Source organism: Nicotiana tabacum, chromosome 18 (genome assembly GCF_000715075.1).
Source record: "Nicotiana tabacum cultivar K326 chromosome 18, ASM71507v2, whole genome shotgun sequence".
Classification (NCBI taxonomy): domain Eukaryota; kingdom Viridiplantae; phylum Streptophyta; class Magnoliopsida; order Solanales; family Solanaceae; genus Nicotiana; species Nicotiana tabacum.
Window position 1 is genome coordinate 138,929,881 of NC_134097.1, and position 8,559 is coordinate 138,938,439.

Consider the following 8,559-nt stretch of genomic DNA (forward strand, 5'->3'; position numbering starts at 1 on the left):
CCATTTGAATACTAGACTGGAAGCTATTTGATAAGTTAGGATTTTAACATGTTTTATGCCCCTACTTGCCTATGCTTTGATCATATATTGTTACAAAATAGTCCTAAAAGGCTCACAAGTTGTGCTTGATCGCAGGTTTGATCGACAAAATGACGAAATGTCAAAGATCGGCTCAAAAATGAGTGAAACCTGCTCAAGTATCAAAGACCAAGAAATATTAAGAAAAGAAGGCCTAGTGTGGACCGCGCAAAGTGGAATGCGGCCGCACTAGGTGGTTCAGAGAGTTGGTGAATCAGTATTAGAAGAAGCGCGGCCGCGATACACATCTCGTGGTCCGCGGTGAAGGCTCCGCGGCCGCACTACTCTTTTATGCGGTCCACGGTCATGAGGTTTAGAGAGATTGAGTTTGCAAAGCTAGTGCCATGCGGTCCGCAGTCGTGGTTGCGCCGACCATGCCAGCTCCCTCCGCGGCCGAGGTCCGTTCTACGCGATCTGCGGAGTCCAAGTTCAGAGAAGCAGGAGTGAGCCCAGTGCAGCCGCGGTCCATTTAATGCGGCCTGCACTGACCTCGCAGGGGTATTTTTATTTAGTTTTATCAGCGTAGTATAAATAGAACATTTTACCATTTTTTAGGGAATCAGATACATCAGTAGAGAGTTGCGCTCGTGAGAATGTATTTTGTAGCCATTTTTGGCACTTTTGCTTTACATTTACGATAAATTCTTGCAATTTAATTTTAGCAATTAATTAATATGCTTAGTTCTTCGTCTATTTCTTCAATTTCTTTATCTAGAATGAGTAGCTAAACCCATTAGCTAGGGTTGTGGCTCAACCCTAGTGTGGGTAATTGATGGGTGTTGCCATCTAATGTTAGATTGACTATGGGTGTTTGCTATTTGGGTTGATTTTATGTCTTAATCTAGGATTGGTGGTTGCAAACACTGATTCAAGCTTTGTGGGTTTAACTCTTCTTGAGAAAGAGAGTCTATAACCCCAAAATTGACCCAACAAGGAATTGGGATGGACTCATGAGAAATGATAGTCCCAATTAACGGGTTAAACCTCGAGAGAGTAATTACCCTACTTGAACCCTAGTTGCTTGGTCTAATTTGCCTACCCATTTGGTCGAGAGAGAGTCAATTGGGCAAAGTCACTTTCTCTACCAAGAGGTGTGAGAGTGGGTAAAATTGTGCAACGGTTATAGCATAAGCTCCAATTATGTCAATAGAACCTTAGTAACATCTACCAGTCAATTAGCCACCTAGGTAGTGTCACGACCCTAGTGTCATTCTTCCCATTAGATACAACTTAGCAATATTCTCGTAGCATAATTTAGTGTTAATCAATAGTTTTACAAAAATAGTTATAATTTGAAAACCCAAAAATGTTTGAAGTGACATTAGGAGTACAAACACATCTCTAGGATAGACAGACAATCCAACTCCACTACTAGCTCCCTGAGGAATTCGATCCCGACCCTCATATCGGGTAAAAGCTATTGCGACCCGCTCTTCCTACCTTAGTGTAGCGTTGAGTTGGCAGTGATCACTATTATTGTAAGCAAATTCAGCTAATGGTAGAAAAGTGTCCCAACTACCTCCAAACTCAAGAAAGCAAGCTCTCAACATATCCTCCAAGATCTGTATAGTACGTTCTGACTGTCCGTCTGTCTGTGGATGAAATGCAGTACTAAGATCTACTCGTGTAACCAATGCTTCTTGAAAAGATTTACAAAAGCATGAAGTGAACCGTGATCCTCTATCAGAGATGATGGATACTGGAACTCCGTGAAGTCAGACAATTTCATTCATAAATATCTATGCAAACCTCACTCCTCCATATGTAGTCTTTACTGGCAAAAAGTATGCTGATTTTGTTAGTCGATCTACAATTATCCACACCGAATCATAACCTCTAAGAGTTTGTGGTATACCGGTGACAAAATCTATAGTAATTCTTTCCTATTTCCACTTTGGAATCTCAATTTGTTGTAGTAGTCCTGCGGGTCGATGATGCTTAGCCTTGACTTGCTAACAAGTCAAACAACTAGAAACAAAGTTAGCAACATCTTTCTTCATACCTTCCCACCAATAAAATTGCTTCAGGTCATGGTACATTTTTTTGGATCCAGGATGTATAATGTATTTAGTGTTGTGAGCTTCTTTAAGAATAGCATGTCTCAACCCATCTACGTCTGCTACACATAGACTATCACCCATTCGAAGAACACCATCACTCTCAACAATCATATCCTTGCTTTTACCAGCTAAGGCCTCATCTCTGTATTTGCATAATCGGCCATCCTCATATTGGGTGGCCTTAATGCGCTCAACTAATGAAGACTTAGCCTGAGCACAAGCCAACAATGCCTCTGAATTTCTGACACTAAATCTGATACATGTATCTTCTAGTCTCTGAATATCTTTGGCCAAAAGACTCTTTGCAAGGGCTATATGTGCCAAACTCCCCATAGATTTTCTACTCAATTCATCAGCCACCACATTGGCTTTTCCAAGAAGATACAAAATAGAACAATCATAATCTTTGAGTAGTTCTATCCAACGATGCTGCCGAAGATTTAGATATCTCTACTGAAATATATGCTTCAGACTTTTGTAGACAGCATAAATCTCACAACTTTCGCCGTATGGATAATGTCTCCAAATGTTTAGAGCAAATACCACTGCAGTCATATCCAAATCATGTGTAGGATAGTTTTGCTCATGATTTTTCAATTTTCTCGAATCATAAGCAATAACACAACCATTTTGCATGAGAACACATCCCAATCCCACCCTCGAGGCGTCACAGAATACTGAAAATCCTCTAGAATTTGATATTAAGGATAATATTGGTGCAGTTGTCAAACACGTTTTGAGTTTCTGAAAGCTTTGCTCACATTCCTCCGTCCATTGAAACTTTGCATTTTTTTGTGTTAGCTTGGTCAGTGGCACTGCTATTCTAGAGAAATGCTGCACAAAACGCCTATAATAGCCTGCTAAGCCTAAAAAACTGTGAATCTCTATAGGAGAAGTAGGGCTGGGCCATTTCTGCACAACTTCTGTCTTCTTAGGATCTACCATAATTTTATCTTTGGAAACAGCATGCCCCAGAAATGATACTGAGTCTAGCAAAAAATTGCACTTTGAGAACTTAGCATAAAGTCGATGTTCTCGCAATGTCTGCAACACAGTCTTGAGATGGTCCACATGTTCTCCTTGTCTACGAGAATATATCAGGATATCATCAATAAACATTATTACAAATCTATCTAGAAACGGCTTGAACACCTTATTCATTAAATCCATGAATGTTGATGGAGCATTAGTCAGTCCGAAAGGCATCACAAGAAACTCATAGTGCCCGTATCGAGTTCTAAAAGCAGTCTTAGAAATATCTTCATCTTTGATTCTAAGTTGATGATAACCAGAACGGAGTTCAATCTTTGAAAAGTGGGCAGCTCCTTGTAACTGATCAAACATATCATCTATACAAGGCAAAGGATATTTATTATGTATTGTTATCTTGTTCAAATGCTGGTAGTCAATGCACATTCTCAGGGATCCGTTTTTATTCTTTGGGAACAGTACCAGTGCACCCCATGGTGATACACTAGGTCTAATAAAACCTTTATCTAACAAATCTTATAATTGTTGCTTTAGATACCTCATGGTGCCATTCGATATGGGGGTATTGATATATGCTGTGTTTCAGGTAGCAATTCAATACCAAAGTTTATTTCTCGTACTGGAGGCAATCCTGGTAAATCTTCAGGAAATACATCAGAAAATTCTCTCACTACTATACTAACTGTTTCCTTTCTTGTATCATTTACAATAGCTAAGAGACCCAAGCAACCTTTCTTCAGAAGAAGTTGAGCTTTCATAAAATATGCAACTTTGTAAATCTCTAGAACCTGACTCCCTCTTAGAATAAAACTAGGTTCATCTGGTATCTCAAACTTAACTATCATTGCATGACAATCGACTATAACATAGCAAGAAGATAACCAATCTATTTCCATCAGCATGTCAAAGTCAATCATATCAAGTACAATAAGGTCAGCTAGAGTATCTCTACCCTCAACCCGAATCTGACAAGCACGATGTACGTATTCAGTTAACAGAAACTCTCCAACAGGAGTAGCAACTAGAAAAGGATCATTCAATAGTCCAGGCTGTCTACTTAACCTCAAAGCAAAGTACGAGGATACATAGGAGTGAGTAGATCTCGGATCAATCAACGTAAGTGCATCAAATGAACAGACACAAAGAATACTTGTAACCACAGCATTCGAGGCCTGAGCATCCTATCTAGTAAATGCAAAAACTCTCGCCTGACCTCTACCAACATTCCCTTGTCCTTGATTCACAGTAGCACGGTCTACAGCACCCCGACCTCTATTTCTTGTACCTGTAGCACCTGAAGTATTACGAGTAGTCTGAGTCGGTACAGCTGACTGAATAGAAGCCTGGTTGAAATTTTTTGGAGGTTGAGGGCAATCCCTCAAGTGATGTCCCAACTGGCCACACCGAAATCACTCTCCAGTTAGAACACGACATTGGCCCAAATGTGATCTACCACATGTCTGGCAGACTGGAGTAGTAGATGCCTAGAATTACGATGTCCAGAAGATGATGGTCCCCTATTACCTTGTCTGTAATGTGGTCTGTATGTGAACTGTGAAGACATGTGTGTCCCTATTTGAGAATCTTGTTGTTGTTGTTGTCCCTGATTTCCTACTCTTCTATTTTTAGTAAAACCGCCACTGAAAGCCTCTCCTGTCTTGGCCTTCTTACGTAAATCACTAGTTACACGCTCATCACGTCCCTTGTTTTCAATCTTTCTAGCAAGGCTGACTATATCAGAGTAGGATAAAGTCTTAATCTATGGGGCTACTGCAGTGTATAGACGACCAACCAATGCATCAACAAACCTCTAAAATCGAGCTTCTTCGGTAGGCACCAAGTAAGGAGCATATATAGCCAGCTTACAAAACTTAGTATTATATGTTGACACATCCATACCTGGAGTATGAACCAATCTCTCAAAGTCTGTAACACATTTTTGCATCAGGTTGTCTGGAAGAAAATGATTCTTGAACAACTTAGTGAACTCATCCCATTCAGTGGTGGTTCTCCTGCTAGCCTTCCTAGAAATACTGTTTCATACCATGTATTGACCATATCCTCTAGTTTGTATGATGTGAACTCTACGACTCTCTTACTAGAACATCCAAGAGAATGTAATGCCTTGAGAGTCCCATCCAAGAAACTTTAAGGATCTGCTGAATTATCGAAACCTGTGAATTTTGGTGATTACAATTTCAGAAACTCTTGTAGGGATACTTCCTTATTTCCGAAAGTCTGAGTCTGTGCAGGTGCTTGTGTCTGTAAAGTAGACTGAGGAGTTGAACTTCCTCCCTGAGTAGGCACCAATGCCTCCAATACATTCAATAACCTTGCCACTATGTTTGCAGGTAAGGCAACAGTAAGTACAACAGTTGGCACTGGTGGTGGAACGTCCTGAACTCCCTGCCCTTGCACCTGATCTGGCATAGCAGCTTGGGGTTGCTCTGTGTTTCCAACTTTAGGTTGAGGAGCAGTCTGTCTTCTAGTTTAATAAACCCCAACTTGACCTCCACCCCGAGTAGCACCACGTCCAGCAGATGAGGGTGTGCATGTCCTAGCCATCTACGAAAGAAATATTCCAAAGTCAATATCAAGTTATCTCAACGCACGATCAAAGAATGAAAGGAGGAAAAACACTCTTAGATGTTCAGTAGCCTCAAGGTCATAAGTATGGGTGCCTACATACCCATTAACAAGACTCTACTAAACATTGCTCCATGACTCGGGACTTAAAGCCTTGGTTCTGATACCAACTTTGTCACGACCCAATTTAGGATCGTGACCGGCGCTTAGGAGCAAGTGCTCCTATGTAAGCCTCATCGGTATTTTACAGAAATCGGATAGAGTTTTCCCTATTTTTTGGACTATCCCAAAAGTTTCCCTATCTCAAATCAGCAACCAACATCCTAATAACAATTCAAATAACAATGACTTTATCAATTAATCAAAATAAATATCTACCTTTAATAGTCTACCCACTAACAACTAGAAATACTACTTTATCTCCAAATTAGATAAGAATGAGCGATACTCAACATAAGTCTATAATAACGAATAAATACTCAAGACACTAAAAGAACGCCCATGGAACAACTCTAAGAGTTCAAAGAAAAGACCATAACAATTGATAAAAATCTCTGCCCACACGAACAAGTGAGAGCTCACCAAGAACTATCAACATGTGCGCTCTAATTAACTAAATCCTCACCCGCGTCAACTGCTATCTCTATAAAAAAACAATTAGCGGGGAATGAGTCGCTAGCTCAGTGAGTAATAACACTTAATCGCAACCGTTTTTATTGGGGACAAGTTAGAAAACATCCTAGTATCTCAAATAGAAAATAACATAAAAATGCCTTTTCAGAAATATTAAATAATTTTCAGTTTCATCATGCTTTTCTTATTGTATAATACAATTAACAATTTAGTAATAAGCTCGATAACCACTATATAATATCAATATTCAAATTTGGAAGGTTTCAATGAACGGATCATGTAATCGGTATAATTGTGGACTTCTTCGCAAGAAGTCAAATATAACGGTAGTCCCTGCTTGAAGGAATCGGTAACGGTATGATAGTTCTTCCCTCCCACTAGCGAGGGCTATAACTGTACTATGTAATCGGTAAATACAAGGTGCACCAGGTCTAACAAACCCGCCATTAGCTATGAGATCTTTCAAAGTCTACTCCCATTTATACTTGTCTCTATATTAGTATATACTCATAGGAAAATATTTTAAAACAATATAGGGCATTTCGGTTCTTATCAAACCATGTAATTTCATTTAGATAATAGTAATTTCAAGTAATGGTAAAACATATCTAGTGACAGCAAAAAAAATTTAAAACAACGGTAATCTTCTTAAATAACTGTTTCGGTATCATATTGAGTAAAAGACTTGTCCCACATGAAACTCAAAATAATCGATAACATATTCATATTAAAAATCATGTGTAAATCATGCAATTTATGAAAACACAAATTGCGGTAAGATTACTACTCACAGTACTCATGCCGAAATACCAAATGCTTCACCTCGAGCAATTCATACAACTTCCTCCAATCAATCTATAATTACATGATATCGATCTCATGTTAATTTCCATGTTTAGGCTAATTCGTAGCTAATTTAGAATTCCCAACCCTCAGAGTTTCATACTTGGCTATTAATTCGCCGAATTATAATAACCCAACAAATCCCTCTTATTCTACTTAGAATATAAAGACCCATTTTAGTATCCCAACTCAATGCTATCAAAATTACATTGTAAATTTTTTCCAATATCACCAATATTAGTAGCAATCATATTTGATTACCAATCACTAACAGAACGGAAAGGTTTTGACAGGAATATCCCTTCTTCTTTTTTTTTGGCATAGACAGACTATATAAGTTTATAACCATAAACCTATGGTACCAATTCATGAAAATTCCATGAACTCCATTATTTCATTAATATTAATTCTTCAACCAATTCTTAACTCCAACTCTATAGCCATGGATATTATTAATCAAATCTATAAATTAAGTTCAAAAATTTACCTTCTTCTTCTCTGTTTAGTTAGTTTCTCTTCGTTGAATTATCCTGGTGCTCTTCAATGGAAGAAAAATGCAAATCTCACGTTTTCTTTTGTTCTCAAAAGTGGCTGCCAAGCTTTTCACCAGATTTTCCCTTAACTTATTGTTGCCCGTGAGCTTTCCCTGTGTTAGAATCCTTCTACTACCCAAAGCCCTCTTTTTCTTTTCTTTTGTATTTGCTGTGAGTCCTTCCCCTTCCCTAAATCTCTTTCTTTGCTTTTACCTTTTTACCTGATTGAAATCTGGTGGGCTACGTCCCTTTTCTTTTTTTGTATATCCTTTTCCTTCTTTTTTGTTAAATGACTCATATGTCCTTGTTTGAAATTTATGGGCTATTACAAACCATTAGAATTCTGATTGTCTTTGCATCTCATATGGAGTTCACTCTATTCCAAATGGATGTCAAAATTGCATTTCTAAATGGCTATCTAAAAGAAGAAGTTTATGTCAAGCAGCCTCCTAGTTTTGAGTGTCAAGAATGCCGTGATCATGTGTTAAAACTAGATAAGGCATTGTACGGGTTTAAACAGACTCTCGGGGCTTGGCATAAAAGGCTATCAAAATTCCTTCTAGAAAATGGCTTTGCAAGAGGGAAGATTGACAATACTCTTTTCCTAAAGAAACGAGGGAGGAACCTACTCATTATTCAGGTGTATGTCAATGATATCATCTTTGGAGCCAAACTGATTCTCTCTACGAAGAATTTGGTGAACTCATGTGGAGTAAATTTGAGATGAGTATGATGGGAGAACTGAATTTCTTCCTAGGACATCAAGTGAAGCAATCTATGAAGGGACCATTGATAAGTCAGCAAAAGTACATCAAAGAGTTGCTGAAAAGGTTTTA